Below are 19,814 nucleotides of genomic sequence, written 5' to 3'. Positions count from 1 at the left end.
GACTTTGCACTCCATCACTATCTTTCAAGAATTTTCCATCTCCTTGTCTCTCAAGCTCTACCACAACCAATGCTAGATCACTAGGCCCTAAACTGAGACAGAAGTCTCTCAGGTATTACCCTTAGGCTTTACCATGTATCCCACCAAAACTAGTCAAGGGATTCCTAGGCCTCTGGGGTTTTCCTGAGAACACCTCCACCATAGATTCGGAAACCATCTAGCAATTCCAAAGCTCAAAAACAAGAAAAAAATCCCATCACACCATGAATATCTGGAAAAGGTAAGGCTAGGTTGAAAACAACTGGCATAACTTGACAAAACCATGCCATTGACAGCAAGAGAACCATACACCAACATGAAAAGCCATGCATCTCAAAACTAGCTAGGAAATCACACATGCAATATGTTACCTGCAATTATTCCTGTTGAAGGCACTTGACCTTTCTCTTCCTTTCTTAATCATTTCTTTCCTTCCTTCATTTGCTTGATTTCTCCTTCCTTACTCCAAAGCTAGAGTGCTCGAAGAAAACTCTAAGTGTCCAAGAGTGAGAGAGAGAGAGAAGAATGAGATAGCTCTAAAACTAAATTGATAAAAGGTTACAAACTGATCCTCATAAATATTTCTATCAATTAGGCCTCCATTTTCTTCATTTTCCCTTATTTTCCTTCAATTTCCTCCTCACATGAAACCTATGACCTTTCACCTCCATTTTCTCATATTTTCCTTTATTTTCATAAAAACTTGTGCCAAAAAAACCTTTTTTAAATTTTTATTGACTTTGCCTTTGCCAATTTCCTTTAGCCATAAACTTCTCCAGTGATCCCCACTAGAATATCTTTGCCCAAAATTCAGCTTCAAATACCTGTCCCTTATTTGTGGTCTTATTTTTCCTTTATTAACTTTTATTACATGGCCTTTTAACCAGGGGTTGTTACAGGGGAACACCATCCTCAGTGTTCGACGACACTTATGAACCAACAAAACACATTCTGCTCATGGAGCTTTTTCACACAACTCAATAAATCATTTGCGTCATATCATATTGGTGAAGACATAACCAACATATCATGTACACTATACCTCTTATTGGAGCTTTATAACGCAGCTTGATGCGGTATTTACACAAATATGCATATACATAGACATAACTAAAACAAAACATTAAAACATATATCAAAGCACATTTTCTCAACAGACAAATACAAAAGGATACATAGTTGCATTTGCTCAACCATCTCCTATGTAGCTTCATCAAGCCCATTTGATTCCACTGCACTTTAACTTGCTCGGTTGCTCGATTCCATAGCATGAACATCTTTTGCTGCAAAATGCACAGAGGTTTCGGTTGGAGTTCACCTTCGTGTTCCACCTACAATATAGAGGAGTAAATCACATGATAAACATATTTCACATACTTATTAACTAATGAAACATGGAAAACATCATGGACTTTTACTACCAGAGAAAGTGCAAGTATGTAGGCTGCTGGTCCAATCCTATCAAGAATCGTGAAAGGTCCACAATATCGAGGTGCTACCTTGGCACATGATCCAATCCTCAAGGAGCTCTTATTAGGATTGATGTGCAAGTACACATGTTCCCCAACCTGAAACTCCTTGAATAGCCTGTGTTGATCTGCATAACTATTTCAGCTGTCCTATGTTACTTTTAGATTCTTCTTGATAAACCTGCATTTCCTATTCCATCTCAACCAACATGTGTGGTCCAATCAATATCTTGTTCACTAGATCACTCCAACTGATAGGAGTATTACAACTTCACCCATAAAGTGCTTCAAACAAACTCATCTTTAAATATCATTGATACCCATTTTTATACACAAACTCCACTAGTAGAAGATACACTTTCCACTTTCGTTGTTGATGCATAACATACATTATCAAAATGTCCTCAAGGATCCTATTGATCCTCTCTGTCTATTCATCTGTTTGCAGATGATAAGCTATATTGAAGGCCAAATATGTCCTGAAACATGCAAACAACTCTTTCCAAAACCTAGAAGTGAACTTAGAATCTTTGTCTGACACAATCTTCCTAGGTTTACCATGCAACATCACTATCTCCCTGATGAAGACGTGAGCTACCTCACTAATTGAATTTGTCAACTTCACTGGAATTAAGTTAGATACCTCATTCAACCTCTCAACCACAAACATAATAGAATCATGTTGTCTATATTTCCTTGGAAAACCTATAATTAAGTCCATGGAAATTACCTTCAATTTCAACTCTAGAATCAGAATCAACTGCAATAAACCACATGGATGTTTACACTTTGCTTTTACTTGTTGACAATCCAAACATCTCGCACCAAAATTTGCCACCTCTTTCTTCAAATTTAGCTAATGGTATTACTTCTTAACTACTTTCAATTTCTTCCCATATCCCAAGTGACCTAAATAGGAATTTAGATGAAATTCCCTAAAGATAATCTTCTTGAGCCTGCTATTGTCGAACAGATAGATATTGTCCCTAAATATAACCAAACCATCTGCCATGAGATGATAATCCACATCCTGTTCACCTCTACCCTACTGCTCTAAGTTGTGCTTAAGCTACGGGTACTTGTCATCCTATTGTCCTTCCTGTAATATTTGATCCTATAAATATGTCCCATATGAACTCATAGCTGCTATGTGATTTACCTATACTCTCTTGCTAAGAGTATATGCAACCCTATTATCTTTTCCCTTATTGTACCTAATCTCAAAGTCAAACTCGCTAATCATAGACATCCACTGAGATTGCATGGCATTCGTATTAGGTTGGTAAAATAAGTATCTCAATCCACTATGATCACTCATCAAGATGAACCCCCTTCAAAGAAGGTAGTGTCTCGACATCTTCAATGCATGGACGATAGTTGCCAACTCAAGATTGTTGTTCACATAGTTCTGCTCATGCTCATTCAAGTTCCTTGACTCATAGCATACTACCTATCCTTCTTTCATCATAAATCCAACAAGTCCCCACTTGAAACCATATGTACACACCACAAAACCTTTATCTGGATCTGCAATATTTAATATTAGATTAGCTTGAAGCAGTTTTTTCAACTATTCAACACTAGATACACTCCTATGTCCATTAAAATTTCTTTCCTTTCCTCTACAAGGATGTACTAGTATAGACAATCCATGAGAATTTCCTGATGCACACATGTAGTAATTTTCTAGTCCCATGAATGATCTGACCTCATCCACATCCATAGGAGTTTCCCATTCCATGATAGCTCTGATATTTTCTGGGTCCATTGCTATACCTTCCTTGGAAACAACATGACCCAACTAATGAACCTTTGTTTGAAAGTAACTTCATTTACTAAGTTTGGCATACAAATGATGTTCTCTTAGCAATCTCAATACTGTTGCTAAGTGTTCGTCATGCTCTTCCTCAATCTTAGAATATATCAATATATCATCAATGAATACAATCATAAACTTGTCCAGATAAGGACACAATACACTATTCATCAAACACATGAAAGTAGATGGAGCATTAGTTAGACCAAAAGGAACTACATTAAACTCATAATTCACATACTTGGTCCATAAAGCATTCTTGTAGATTTCCTCTTCTTTGATGTGAACTTGATGATATCCTAATCTCAAACCAATCTTCAGGAATACTGTAGCTCCCTTCAACTAGTCAAACAAATCGTCAATCCTCAAAAATGGATACATGTTCTTGATTATCACCTTGTTCAACTACATGTAGCCAATGCATAACCCAAGAGTACCATCATTATTCTTGAAAAACAATAGTGGTGCACCCCAAGGTGGCACACTTGGCCTAATGTATCCCTTGTCAAGCATTTTCATTCAACTTGAACTTTAATTGAACTAACTTTGTAGTGCTCATCCTATAAGATGCCTTTAATACTAGTGCCACTCCTTATATCAACTCAATAGAAAAGTTCACTTTCATGTGAGGTAGCAACTTTGAAATATTTGTTGGAAATACATCTTGAAACTACTACAAAACTGGATACCTATTCAAAACTTAAACATCATTAATATCCTTCCCTTTTCACTGGAGATATGAACTACAAACAATACACACTCTTTCCAATGACTGCACTTTTCCTCCATAGCTGTAACCATTCTCACTAACAAAGGGTTTTTCTTACCCTACAATATTATCTTCTCTCCATCATCATCCAAACACTCAATAGAATTATTATACAAATCCACCTTAGTCCTTTGAATATACAACCAATCCATACTCAATATCATAATGTATGATCCCAAAAAAATCACATTTAGATGTGCTCATGTAAACATATTCTTCAACTCAAATGCATAAGCTCTTACCTAATGATGAACTCTTTTCTTAGTACCTATATCTAACTACACTAACCAAGACTCTGATGCTATGGAAAATCTCTCCTATGATGATCCTTACCACAAGTCTAATATTGTAAAGGCTTCCTGCCATCACCCATGTTCTTCTCCTTAGACTAAAATACTTGTCATCTATTAGTTGCATTGAAAGTATTATGTGGTGTTGCATTCTCCTTATCATATGTATCCTATGGTTTTCCTCTCTCCTTAAACCACTTTCTTTTATTATTCTCATTACCTTTCCAATCCTACTTAGACTTAGTATTACGCTTCAATTACTCATAACAGTGCTTCAACTTTTTGATGGCTTCCTCTAGTGATCTAGGCTCATTAAACTCAATCATATCTTTGAATGATGTTGGAAACCCACTGATGAATCTATAAATATTTTCTTTCTGCTCCTTAAGACAAGTTAAATATCTCAGTGACTCCAAGAATATGCTAATATAATCCCCATCAGCCATAGATCCCATCTTCAGCTCATAGAATTCCTTTGTCCTATCATCATAGTATCTTTTAGATAGATACTTCTTCATAAAAATTCTCTTGAGCTCACTCCAAGTGAGACCCTCTTCTCGAATTCCTCTAAAATCCTTCACATATTCCCACCAAATGTCTACTTTTCCTTTAAGACGTAGAGTAGTTATCTTGGCTTTCATATTCTTTGAATAATCGTGCAACCAAAACAACTTATTCATCCCAAGCAATCAAGCTTCTACATCTTGTGATTTCTTCATTTCTCCATCAAATGTAGAGGACTTCACTTTTTGAAATCCTATGGAATGTATGAATTATCAATCGTCCTATATGGATGGTGATAGTGATGATGTTGTTGTTTCTCTAAACTAGAATTAGAATAGAACCCATGATTGTTACCCTTTTGGTCAAGTATGTCCAAGAACCTACAATCTTTGATTGTGTCATCCCTATCAAATATGCATCCTGATTGAGACCTACTGCCATATGCCCCATTGGTCCTTTCCTCCTATCCACGGCTGGTCATGTGTAGTCCCTGTCTCTGCAGATTTGAAAAAAGTTGAGAGATCACTGCATTAACCTCTTCTTGTTTCTCCTGTTCCCTTTCAAGTCTTTCCTATGACTGAATTATTTTGTCATTATTCGCCTTACAAATTTTGATATTTTCTTTCAAACTTCTCAGTGTATCTCCTATGCCATGGGAGTATGCATCACCATGCTATTTATATGATCTGTAGGGAGAATGACGTGAATGGTAGTCTAGCATTTTTCTTGTCATCTTTGATCCTCTACTTCCTACAAACATACCATGTGAGATAAGCCAGAAACATAATTAACATACCTTAGTGAAGTTCAGTGCAGGTTATCATGTTTGGAAAATCAATATGGATTAGCACAACACACACACACACACACATATAATTAAATCAACATATCAATCATCTCAACATCGACATCATCAAGACATACATGAAAACACTACTTACAACACTGAAAAACACAATCCATGCATAACAAACACATATGCAACTAACATGCATGCATGATGAACACATTCCACCCATCCAGTCCAAGTGTTGAACTTGAGAGCTTTGATACCATTCTGTAAACACCCCTCCCATACCTACCTAGTTTCATCGGCCTACCGATGTAAACATGAGGGGAAGAGATACTATGAAATTCCCCGACCTTGTAGGTTCCATTAAGGAAATCGGATCGACCATGGAAAACAACTTGACATCTCATAACATTCTATAGGGGCTACAAATCACTAAGAGGTTGAGTTACCACCACCGGTGGCAAAAACCCACGTGTGAAGTTTGAGGACTTTCCTTCCCTAGAGTGGTTACAATCACATCCATGTGAGATGAAAGCTCATGTTTTTCTTACCAAGTGTGTTTGATGTAAGAACATCCTTGGCCAAAAGTAATTTGGATTGGTCAATTTCCTTTAGTAGCTCAAAACATGAAATAAGCATGACGTAAAAGCTTTGCTGCAACAACTCTACTATACCACCGCCTTGGTATTACGTTCTGTAGAACTTTTGTTATAACATATTTGTTGCAACACTTCCTTGCTTTGATGCTACTAAAACAACATTGTTGTACTGCATCTCCTGCAACACTGTTGTTGTAACAACTCTTCTGTGGTTATGTTGGTGCAAAATGATGTTGTTTGTGTGTTGCATTTCTACTAAATTAATATAGACCACAAATTGCATGAATTCCAAATTCCATAAGTGTTCGTGGTGAAACAATAGAGTACCTATGTGAATGAGAAATGATCAATTATGGAATTGGCCAAAGAATCAATGATTAACTAGGGAACTAGATGATGAAGTGATGATTATATGATATTCGAATCATCATGAATGTTGAACATTTAAAAAAATGATTACAAGAATTGGGAAATGATTAAGGAAACCAAGCATCAATGATAGTTCATCCTTCCAACCATTGTTTAATAACATCCATACATGAGTAGAGCACGGAATGAATAAAGAAGAGGATCTATGAATGGAAGAGAGAGAGAGATGATAAGAGGGAAGAGTAGTGGAAAAGAAGAAAAGATCGAGGCACTAAAATAGAAGGATATCTTGAAGTCAGAAACACTGGAATAAAGGTGAGGGGACAATTGTCGAGTTTGGTATGAATATATAGTGCATATGATGACACAGATTATTCAATAGAATTGTACTATGATCTATAAATTAATTTTTCTATGTATTTCAATAAGAATGAAAATTTATTGTCTTGTCTTGTCTTGTCCCTTATGAATTTCTCATTTCCTTAGTGGACATGTAAAAAAAAAATTATTTTTATTTTTTAAGTTTGCTATGTGACCATAAAAGTAGTTATGTGCTTTTTTGACAAATTTCAAATTCATGTAGTGGTTGTGTATAGGCCCATAAGTACCCTTTACATCAACTATATTTGTGAGGCTCTACTTAAATATTCAATTTAGCAAAACAAATCATGTCATTTTGAATTTTAGATTTACTTAATCACATAACTATTTCTATATTTTTCAATTAATTCAATTGTAATAAAACATGGACCCTTGTTTATAATTTAATTTATTTTTTATTTTTGGTGAAACCATTCATAAAAACTTTCAATAATTTCCCTTTCTCTATAAATATGGTTGTATATGATGATTTATATGACATTATGGATCCACTATGTGAGTGTAAGTGTTCACACATAAACAAATTCAATTAAACAAGATATTGATGAGTATTTAGCCTAGGTAGGGAGAATAACAATCATTCCTCCTAACTACCTCAAATAAATTGAATTGATGTTTGTGTATATATGTAGTTGTCAATGTGTTAGTGTTTAGATATCTTTTTATGCCAAATAAAGAATTTGGAGTTGAAACATGGCGTTGTAAAAGAAATATTTATAACATTTTATTTTATAAGCATTTCAATGCACATCTTAAGTGACATAATTTTATATCAAATTTATATATGTATGGAGAGTAAAATTGATTGAAAAAAATAAAAATAAAAAATGAAAAATGCCCACGAGTGCTCTCTACTTCCCAAAAAGAGGGAGATATGTGACTCATTTTATTTTTTATTTAGAGATGACACAACTGTTAATAATAACGTTTAACTCATTAATTTTTTGATATAGAGTTGACATAATTGTTAGTAAAAAAGAATTATTATATTGTATAAAATATTATAGTACTAACAATATATGCATTTCCTCTAATTAATATCCTTATATTACATCTTATGAATATATATGTTCCAATATTTGAGGGAGTCTCAAAAATAAGGATTGAATACATTACAAGGTCATGTCTCACATAAGAATTGAATGTGAGTGTGGTTGATAAAACATTTCCCTCAATCACCTTAGATAGATCAAATTGGCTATTGTTAAAGGAGGAAAATTAGCTTTCCACCATTGGATCTCGTCCTTTTTGGATAAGCAAAAGAAGGACATGGGGTTGATTTATATCCACTTATGTGTGGGTAAGTCATGATATCATTTATAGCATAGTATCACTAAGTGCAACCTTATTATCAACCACTACCTCAAGGAGGCCCGATGGCAAGGCTAGGCCCTCATAAGAATTGAACCTTTCCAAGCCTTCCACCAATGGAGATGGATCCAACCACTTTGGGAAATAAATAAATATATATATATATATATAGAGAGAGAGAGAGAGAGAGAGAGAGAATGGTGTGTTGCTCACTATGAGGAAAATGCTTAAATCTTTACATGCTCAAAATTAATTTGACACATTGCATATTAATAAGTAGTGTATATTAATAAGTAGTGTAATTGACATCAAGCATATATCTATAGTGATAAAAAGTAAGCAAATGATTGTAATTTATATTTAATGGCTCTCAATACAAGAATTAAAATATTTAAATAATATATTGCTAAGTAAATTTGTAATTTATTTAGGCTAAATATAGAGTTAATAATTGACATATTAAAAATTGTAGTATAGTATGTGGATATTCATTCGGAGTTTAACATGTAGTAAGTTAAAAAAAATGAGAAGTATTGTATTATAATATTCATATCTAATTTAATTTATTGTTATTATTTTATAATAGTGATTTATTTTAATAATTGATTTATTTTATCATAAACTTTGATTAAATTACTTGATTGTTATTGTTATAATTATTAATTTATTTTTATTGTTGAATCTGTTTGAAGTAGATAGATTATTGGGATTCCAAATTCATATATTTCACAGTTTTCATTTTTAATTTGTTTAGTTTCGAGTCTAGACCAAGAATCATCATCAAGACTGATTTACAAAGAAGAGGAGTAGGAGCAATGAATATGATTAGGTGAGTTGTCAAGATAGGAAGCCGACCAGCTCAGGATAAGTATAGATCGGATTCCTTTCTTTGTATCTTAACCCTTGTCTTTTCGAGATCACGGATCTCTTTCCAGGTTTCCCCTCCGTACAGGGTCACAATAATGGTTTGCAGATTTATGTGGTGTGGTTTTTGAGATTTTGAATTCAAATATTCAACAATCTTCACTTTTAATTTGTCTATGTTTCGAGTCTAGACCAAGACTCATCATTAGGACTGATTTACAAAGAAGAGGAGCGAGAGCTATGAATATGATTAGGTGAGTTGTGAAGATAGGAAGTCGCCGAACTCAAGATAAGTATAGATCGGATTCCTTTCTTTGTATCTTAACCCTTTTCTTTTTGAGGTGACAGATCTCTTTCCCGATTTCCCCTCCGTACAGAGTCACAATAATGGTTTGCAGATTTTTGTGGTGTGGTTTTAGGATTCTGAATTACGATATTCTACATTCTTCATTTTTAATTTGTCTATGTTTAGAGTCTATACCAAGACCCATCATTAGGACTGATTTATAAAGAAGAGGAGCAGGAGCTATGAATATGATTAGGTGAGTTCTCAATATAGGAAGCTGACTAGCTCAAGATAAGTATAGATCGAATTCCTTTCTTTGTATCTTAGCCCTTGTATTTTCAAGATCACAGATCTCTTTCCAGGTTTCCCCTCTGTACAGGGTCACAATGATGGTTTTCAGATTTCTTCGGTGTGGTTTTTGGGATTCTGAATTCAGATATTCCATAGTCTTCAATTTTAATTTGTTTACGTTTCGAGTCTAGACCAAGACTCATCATCAGGACTGATTTACAAAGAAGAGGAGCGAGATCTATGAATATGAATAGATGAGTTCTTAATATAGGAAGTCGATGAGCTCATGATAAGTATAGGTCAGATTCCTTTCTTTGTATCTTAACCCTTGTATTTTCGAGATCATGGATCTCTTTTCAGGATTCCCCTCCATACAGGGTCACAATAATGATTTTCAGATTTCTGTGTTGTGGTTTTTAGGATTCTCAATTCGAATATTCCACAATCTTTATTTTTAATTTGTCTATGTTTCGAGTCTAGACCAAGACTCATCATTAGGACTGATTTATTAGGTGAGTTTTCAAGATAGGAAGTCGACCAGCTCATAGATCAGATTCCTTTCTTTGTATTTTAACCCTTGTCTTTTCCAGATCACGGATCTCTTTCGAGGTTTCCTTTGTACGGAGGGGAAACCTAGAAGGAGATCTGTGATCTCGAAAAGACAAGGGTTAAGATGCAAAGAAAGGAATCTGATCTATACTTATCTTGAGCTGGTTAGCTTCCTATCTTGACAACTCAACTAATCATATTCATAGCTACCACTCCTCTTCTTTGTAAATTAGTCTTGATGATGAGTCTTGGTCTAGACTCCAAATGTAGACAAATTAAAAATGAAGACTATGGAATATGCAAATTCACAATCCAAAAAACTACACCACAGAAACCTGCAAACCATTACTGTGACCGTGTATGGAGGGGAGACCTAGAAAGAGATCCGTGATCTCGAAAAGACAATGGTTAAGATACAAAGAAAGGAATATGATCTATACTTATCTTGCACTGGTCAGCTTGCTATCTTCACAACTCACCTAATCATATTCATAGCTCCCGCTCCTCTTCTTTGTAAATTAGTCCTGATGATGAGTCTTGGTCTACTTCCTATCTTGACAACTCACATAATCATATTCATAGCTCCCGCTCCTCTTCTTTGTAAATCAATCCTGATGATGAGTCTTGGCCTAGACTCGAAACATAGACAAATTAAAAATGAAGACTATGGAATATCTGAATTAGGAATCCCAAAAACCATACCACAGAAATCTGCAAACCGTTGTAGATGGAGTAATTTTGGGGAATAGTTTATTTTTTCATTTATAGAAGACAAACATTTATAGTTCTATACTATGTTGAACTTCACTCAATTACATATGTGAGGAATATTTTGGAAATTTAATGAGTGAGATTTTGATATTATTTTTACTTTTCATATTTTAGAATATTCATAACATTTTGTATTTTAGACTTTAGAATATTTATAAAGGTATTGTTTAACTATTTTGAAGTTTTTGGTTGAAAATTTTGTGGTCAAATCTTGATTTTTGTTGTTTAAACTCGTCTTTTACTATACATATATAGATTCACGCCCTAAAAATCCCTGCAGCACCTGGATTGTAAAGAGTTCATAGCTCAAAATTATAATTAATCTTTAATGAATTCTAAATAAATTATACCAAAAAATAAACTAGAAATCTTTCTTAAAAAATCTAACAAATAACCTAAACTATATGTAACATAGGCTGGCTTGTACTTCTGGTTTTCCTTTTTTCTCAATGAAACTATGATATAATGCAAACGAGAAAATAATATAACCATGGGTTTCTTACACCAGAGAAACTAAGGGTCGAAAGATTCCTGCACGGGCCTGACCTCTTTTGTTGTTTGCAGCAAAATTATTTGAATACGAGCTTATTCACAGTAAAAAGGGAACGATAATTTGTTTAATTTATTCACCTGCAAAATAATTGTTCACATAGGAAGAAACAAATATCCAAACATTGACCCAAAAGCCTAAACTCATTAGGTGTTTGAAGATTTATTTCAATACAAGCATACTCACTCATTACGTGTTTGCAGATTTATTTTAATACAAGCATACTCAGACTAGAAGTTGGCGGTGGAAACAAATATCAAACCATTGCTCTAATTACACCAATGACTTTACCTCATCATTACTTGTTTGCAGAAATATTTCAATACGATCATATGCTGCCGCGAATAATGGTGAAGACATTTTTTTGTTTAACTTAAACAGTGATAGTTAACAATGGAAGAAACAAATATCAAAAGATTCTCTCAAATATTTAATTTCAAATTATTTAATTTCCAATTGGTTGTTTGAAAAATTATTTGAATTATTATTATTATTATTCAATTCTGAAATTACTATTAAATCAAATACTAATACAAAAACTCACTTAGGCTTAATAATTTAATAGCTAACTAGCAATTGTCCCAAAAGGTACAAAGAGAGGCCGATAGGATTATTAAAAGGAAGAAACCTCTACAGATAGTCAAGCATATACAAAGCTCGCTAGTGACCAAGGCAATAACGACAATGACCATCCCGTACAAGCACATTTGATACTAAAACCAAAACCAAACCATTCATATCAATATATTAATTTTAAAACACGTTCATACTTAAAACTCAATAGATTATTGGCAACACACTTTATTTTTTTAAATAAAAAATAAATTACACCGTTTTACATGGTAAATGAAAAGCGGAAAAAATTGTGATTTGCAAATATTAAAACAAACCACTTACATTGCTGGTTGACACTACAACTAAAACATTAACTAATTGTAAGATACTTTTCCACATTGTAATTTAATATGCTTTTCTATCTTCAACTTTTAAACTCATTATTTATTTCTAAAATTGCTGTCCACTTATACCATATATAAAACCACCTTAATTAATAATGATAACCCCTCAAGTGAAGGTCAGATCAACATTATTTACTTAAACCATGAGTGTTGGAAAAGCATTATTTAAATAGATTATATAAACATTAACCATTCCGCAATATCAACATTATTTACTTGGATTATGTCAATATTTACCATTGTGTGCATCTCGGTAACTATAACCAGATGGAAATGAGGTAGGCCACGTAATATTATTTACTTGGTTTATGTCAACATTTACCATTGCGTGTATCTCGATAACCATAACCAGATGGAAATAAGGTAGGCCACGTAATTGAATAGTGCGATTAGAAAGTCAAATTATAATATTCTTAAACCAATACTTATTGTATTCTTATACCTATATTCAATGTATTTAAACCTCTTAAAATATGCATCCTTGCATTATCATGCTTCATAGAAATATCAAACCTTATTATTCATTTCTATTTAATGTACCTAATCCTCATGCAACTCACTGGTGTGGTTTACTATTCATACGAATGTCATATGGAAAACAATGAGGTGACATGATGCTGATGAATGATAAAGGCAGATAATTACATAAATATGAAACCTAGTTATCCATTTCCATTCAATGTACTTAATCCTGTTGTCCTACCCACTGGTGTGTCCTTTGATAGTTTACTATTCACATGAACGTCATATGGCAGGCAGTGAGGTGATGTGATGCTCATGAATGATAAAAGAAGCGATAGAAGTTCAACAATCTCAAGTAAAGTTTATACATAATTAGTTTGAGAATCGATTGAATATGGATTTAGTTCATACCGAAATAGATTCATCTAGGTTTACAGTTAAAGCACAGTTCAACCAACTAATTGAAGATGTGCATCCTTACATTACCATGTTTAACATATATATCAAACTAACTATTTAAATATACGCATCTATGCATCCTTGCACTATCATGATGAGCATAGACATCAAACCAGGTTATTTCATGTTAATAGTTTATGTTTAATGCATTCTATACACTTTCTAGAACCAGATCATACTTTGAACGAGGTTCTTTCAGGTTATTTGTTTGTGTTCAATGCATTCAATACACTTTCTAGAACCAAATCAGACTGTCCAGAACCAGGTTATTTGTTTATGTTCACTGCATTCAATCCACTGTCTAGATTCCATACATGGGTTACAAGTTTACTCTGAAGCATGGCCATTGAAAAACCTCAATTTGTAAATTAATATAAGTCCCATCACCCTATTTACAGTCCCTAAATTCTTTAATGAAATTAGATTTTAACTGAGTGCAAATCCCATCTCATCACCTCACTTCTTGTACATAAACTCTTTAGTGAATCTAGAGGCTATCTGCATAGCAACACTGAACGTGTGAACACCTAATGCACTTCAGAAACAAAATGGCTAAAAGCATGTTAAATTCAGCAAGAAAACTGATCACTCTGTATATAATTCGCTATATGATCTACCTATTTACAATGCTACACATATCCTTTCATCCCCATTGAACGTAAAAGCGCCAGATGCATTTCACAGACACAAAGGCCAAAAACATGTCAAACTCAAACCATAAAATTGATCCTTCAATCTATAAATGATCCTTTCTATCTATTTACAATGCTACACACTTGATTTCATTGTTATCAACATCTATTTACATGGCTGGAACATAATAGATCTCTGATATTTTCCAGATTAGGCCTGCATGCATGCACTTTGAGAACATTATTTACTGTACAAATTGTAGATACCCATCATATCACATTTTGACAGTTACAGCCAGTCAAGCATACCATGGGGTTTTCCTGCATATATTGTCCTCTTATTCCACATCAATAGTGCAGAGATCTGCCATATAGAGGTCCCAGGTTCTCCTCGGTCAGATTGATAGACATTAAAAAGTTACAGATGCCCGAAGTATCACTCACCAAATAGTTGATCATATCTATGAGAACAGAGGAGCAGTAAGCATAAATGGACAACACAAGCCCAACACTGAACATCTCTACCTTGAAGATATAGCCTCTAAAAGGGAAATAAAAACCCTCTGTTTATTCATTTTTACCTGTCCACCACAATCAATTTCTCGCCTGACAACTTAGAATCTGAACCAGAGATGCAGGAAAGCAACTTTACAACGTTGGTATGCCTAATATTTCGTAGAATCTCTATCTCTACTTGAAATCTCTTTTCTTGGACAGATCATGGATTCTCGTTATTCCAAATCCTTTTCACAGCAACAATATTACCATTTTCTAGTGCCACCTTGTACACTTTGCTAGCATCTCCATTTCCAATAACATGATACTCTGTCAATCCATTCATAATGTCTAACACTTCAAATTCAACCATGTGAAAGGATGTGAGTTTCCAAGACTCTGTACTTGTTTTAACCTGCACGAAAATCTTGTGTCTCTTATAGAGGAAACCTATAGCAATCAAGCAGACTACTATGGCCACAACAATAACCGAAATCAATACCCTATGTTTATGATTTTCAGATGCATGGAAGCATGAAGGAAGCCTTAATGGCCCAGCTCCACACAGGCCTGGATTGTCAAGAAAACTTTCATCATATGCCAGATTATTGTAACCAACAGGGACAGAGCCAGACAAGTGGTTGCCAGACACATTAAGAAAGCTTAACTTGAGATTATCTAATTCAAGGGGTATTTCCCCTGAAAGCAAATTGTTTGAGAGGTCAAGGCTGTTAAGAACAGGCAACAACCCAAGTGACGCAGGAATTGATCCTGTGATCTGGTTGTTGGCAAGGTTAAGCTGACAAAGACCTTTCCATGATATTATCGTTCTTGGAAGCTCCCCATACAACATATTGTGATCAAGAGAAAGCCACGACAGTGAGGATAATTTAGTAAGTTTAGTCCCTGATATATTGTTGTGACTGGCCAGAAACTTGTTGAGAGTCCACAATTGTCCAATGCCAGAGGGAATACTTCTGTTGAATTGATTAATGAGTGTGTAAACTAAAATGGTACAACGTAAAGGTAGGGTATTGGTCTGTAGTAGGCTCTTGATCTAGTCTAAAAACTGTATGCATATTCGTTGCACAGACAAAATTCCTTTGTGATTTCAGAAATGGAATTATTTACATGCGCAACATGCAAGATTTGATTGCAGAACTATTTCAAACCAAGTGTTTAGCCATAAAATACCAAAATGCATATATGTATACTACAAGTAACCTGTTAAACCAAAAATACAGGAAAAGGATAACGCCCAACCTATTTACTGATTACATTCACAGCCATACAAAACTCAGTGGAGAATATAGCCACTGTAAATTATGAAGAGAAATTTAAACACTGTAATTCCATGAATTTCATAAATGGATCTTAACAAAATGAGAACAGATCTGAATTGAACTTCGCTTTTGCCATGGCAGTCGACCACTTTCTACTTGCCTTTTCTCTTCTCGTTTGGATTCCTGTTCTTTTACAATATATCGAAGCAATCGGTAATACCAGTCCTACGATATATCCTGTAATTGGAATTTTGTGTGAAATTTTAAAGAACAGGGACAATGTTCTGGAATGGACAGTGAATATTTTTTCGAGAATCCCTTCCCACACATTTATGGTCCAGAGCCCAGGGGGCGTCCCAGGCATTCTCACTGCCAATCCCTCAAACGTGGAGCATATTGTGAAAATCAATTTTCAGAATTACCCCCAGGGAGAATGCTCCACTTTCTTTCTCCACGATTTAAGGGTGTCTGATGTAGTTATCTTTGATTTTGAAAGAAGAAGAAAGGTTTCAGACTTCTGTGGTATGCTTACGAATTTGGATTATCCATAGTGTTTTTCAAATTTTATGGACATTTAAAATTTCAAAGTAAATTAGTCTGGACGGCCACAAAATTTGAAAAATATTGTAGATAATCCTAATTAAATTGGAAAAATACTTTGGATAATCCGAATTCTTCTTCCACACCAGAAGAAGAAAGTTCAATTGTCTAGCAATTCGCTAATTTTGTTGTCTATAAACAACGTGTATGCTTCCTAGCGTTTCACCCCACCACGTGAAATGAAAAAGTAAAATCAATAGTGCTGCTCGATGTGATAGGAGGTGACGGGATAGAGATAAGATGCTTCTGTTTGGCTAGAATTTTGAAGGGACAGATGGTGTCTCTGTGATCGCCCTTCTTTCCACTTATACAGACCCGAATTGAAGTTTTCTAAACCAGACAAGCTTTTGCCATGGCAATCGACCAGTTTTTGCTTGCCTTTCTTCTCTTCTCATTTGGCTTCCTACTCTTTTTCATTACAAGAAATCGAAGCAATCGGCCATACCAAGGTCCTGTAATATATCCTGTAATTGGTATTCTGTGGGAATTTTTCAAGAACAGGGACAGGGTTCTGGAATGGACAGTGGATATTCTTTCCAGAATCCCTTCCCACACATGTATGGTCCAGCGCCCAGGAGGCGTCCCAGGCTTTATCACTGCGAATCCCTCTAATGTGGAGCATATTCTGAGAGCCAATTTTCAGAATTACCCCAAGGGAGAACGCTTCAGTTTCTTTCTCCACGATTTCCTGGGCAAGGGGATCTTCAACACTGATGGGGAGTTGTGGAATATGAAGAGGAAGGTTGTGAGCTACGAATTCAATACCAAGTCACTCCGGAACTTCGTGGTCGAGGTTGTTCAGTGGGAAATCAAGAACCGGATAATGGTGGTGATCAAGAGCACATGCGAAGGGGGAGAGGTCATAGACTTGCAGGACGTTGTGATGAGGTTTGCATTCGACAATATCTGCAAGGTGGCGTTCGGTGTCGATCCCGGTTGCCTCCACCCTTCTCTGCCCAGGTCCCAATTTGCAGAGGCTTTTAACGATGCTCTTGATATTAGCGCTGGCAAGTTTTTTTCCATTTTCCCCTTTCTGTGGAGAATCAAGCGAAAGCTTGACATCGGTTCTGAGAGGCGGTTAAGAGAAGCCATAAATGTAGTGAACGAATTTGCCATGGGCATTATTCGTTCCAGGAGAAGTGAGATCTCTGAAGGGCATCTGAGGGAAGACTTGCTTTCAAGATTCATGGTGGCACCTCTGTCTGATTGGGAGCTATTTGAGACAGAATGCGATCAGAAAGGTTCGCAGAAGATGGCAATGGTGGGCAAAAAATCGGAATTATTCATCGGAGATATGATGGTTAGTTTTATGAACGCTTCGGAAGAAAACGTCACGAATTTCTCAAACGCCAACTAAAAATTAAGTAGACGTAGAACCACCTTCATGAATATCCATGAATACACGACGAGTATGACCGCTCGCTTTCAGAACTCTCTGCGGTTATACCGCGCTGTATGCCCGACACCAGGTGTCAGCCTAAAAAAGGACGACGAAAATCCCTTTCAAAAGAAGGCCTATCACCCTAAATATACTAAAACGAAAAACACACATGATTAAAACTACCAAAATCTTTTTTTGTTTTATTTATTAACCCAAATAACCGTTCTGGGCCAGAGAACCAAAAATTCATACGCTCCTTCAAATTATTGAACACATTCGTTATCAGGAAAATTATTTCAATACGTTTATACTCACTGAGAAAAAAGTGTCGTATTATCCGTCTAAATCATTGACCCACAAAATGGTTCCTGGTAGAAAAAACAAAGATAAAAAGATTCCACCAAGAACGCATTCGTTATCTGGAAAATTATTTCAATACGTTTATATTCACCGAGAAAAAGTGTGGTATTATCCGTTTAAATTATTGACCCACAAAATGGTTCCTGGTAGAAAAAGCAAAGATAAAAAGATTCCACCAAAGGCTCGATCCCATTCGTTGTTTGTAGAATTAATAGATTACCAGCATATTCAACGTAGAAGTGTCAGGGTTGCTTTTGTTTAATATATTGATCCACATAACGGTTATTGGTCGAAACAAAGATCCAAACATTCTTCCATAGGCTTGAAGACATTCGCTGTTTACAGACTTATATGAACACGATGTTCAGTTATAACATTTATTTACCCACATAATGGTTGACAGAATGGTTCTTGGCAAAAGAAACAAAGAACCCAATGTTTTTTTGAAAAGGTTGAATAATTCGGGCCTGGTTACAGAATTAATTGAACATGGTGATATTTAGGGTAGAATAGTCGGGTTATCTTGAGATTTAAATACGAAGCGGGACATATTACAAGAATATATATAGGAATATTTAATTGGAAGATGTTATTAGAGAGGTTAATTGAGTTGAGAGGTTCATTTACAGTTAATGCTCATTTCATAGCTAAATATGAAAAGATATAGTATGTCAGTCAGTTCTTTTTTTTTAATAAAAAAAAAATAAGAAAATTGTGTTTTAAATCAAACAATATGTAGAGTATAATTAAAACAATAATACGACGTAAAGTAATTAAAAGTAAAAAAATGTATATGTTCAAATCTTATATTTAAAAATATTTCATTGAGTGGAGAGGTTTACACGAGTATGAGGGGATGTGTAAGTATGTCCGTACCCTTTTAAAATAAAATTAAAATTAAAAACTTGTGCCTTAAATAGAAAAATAATGTCCAAATGATACATTAATAATAAAAAAATTCTCTTATGTGATTTCTACATAAAGACTTTGCTTAATTCATTATGAATCACAAAAGCTTGAATACAGAAAATAAAAAAACCATTTTAATTTGTGTGATAATATTGATAAAATGTCTAGATGTACATGTTATGTAAAATATTTTAGTATCAATTATGTATATATTACATATCATTTTAAAAAAATATGTATATATCATGAAAAATTAAAATTGTTATAGTTACAAAGTTTATTTGGTTTAGAAGTAAAAAAATGTATATGTTTAAATCTAACATTTTTCAAAAATATTTCAACAAGATATTTAAATAAACTATTTGAATATCTTTGTTAAGTAATTTATGTCTATATCAACTTCATATATATTTTTATATATAAAAAATATGTTAAAATAAAATATTTTTATTTGGGTTATCAATAAAATATTTTAATATGAATTAATATTAACATATACTTAAAAACACATTAATAATAAAAAACATTTAATTTGCGTAATAACGTTGATAAAATGTGTAAATGTACATGTAATGTAAAATATTTTATAACAACTATGTATATATTATGTTTAAATTAAATCA

The 19,814-nt window shown here is 34.3% G+C and overlaps 1 pseudogene; it reads left to right on the top strand.

Annotated features, from left to right (window-relative positions):
• Positions 1-16,893: 16,893 nt before the first annotated feature.
• Positions 16,894-17,898, top strand: LOC149189628 (cytochrome P450 94B3 pseudogene; annotated as a pseudogene).
• Positions 17,899-19,814: the final 1,916 nt, after the last annotated feature.

This window comes from Pinus tabuliformis, chromosome 3_1, assembly GCF_031772625.1.
Source record: "Pinus tabuliformis cultivar Carrire ecotype Pingquan chromosome 3_1, CPIR1, whole genome shotgun sequence".
NCBI lineage: Eukaryota > Viridiplantae > Streptophyta > Pinopsida > Pinales > Pinaceae > Pinus > Pinus tabuliformis.
Note: the sequence above shows the minus strand (reverse complement) of the source record. Positions and strands in the feature narration are given on the sequence as shown.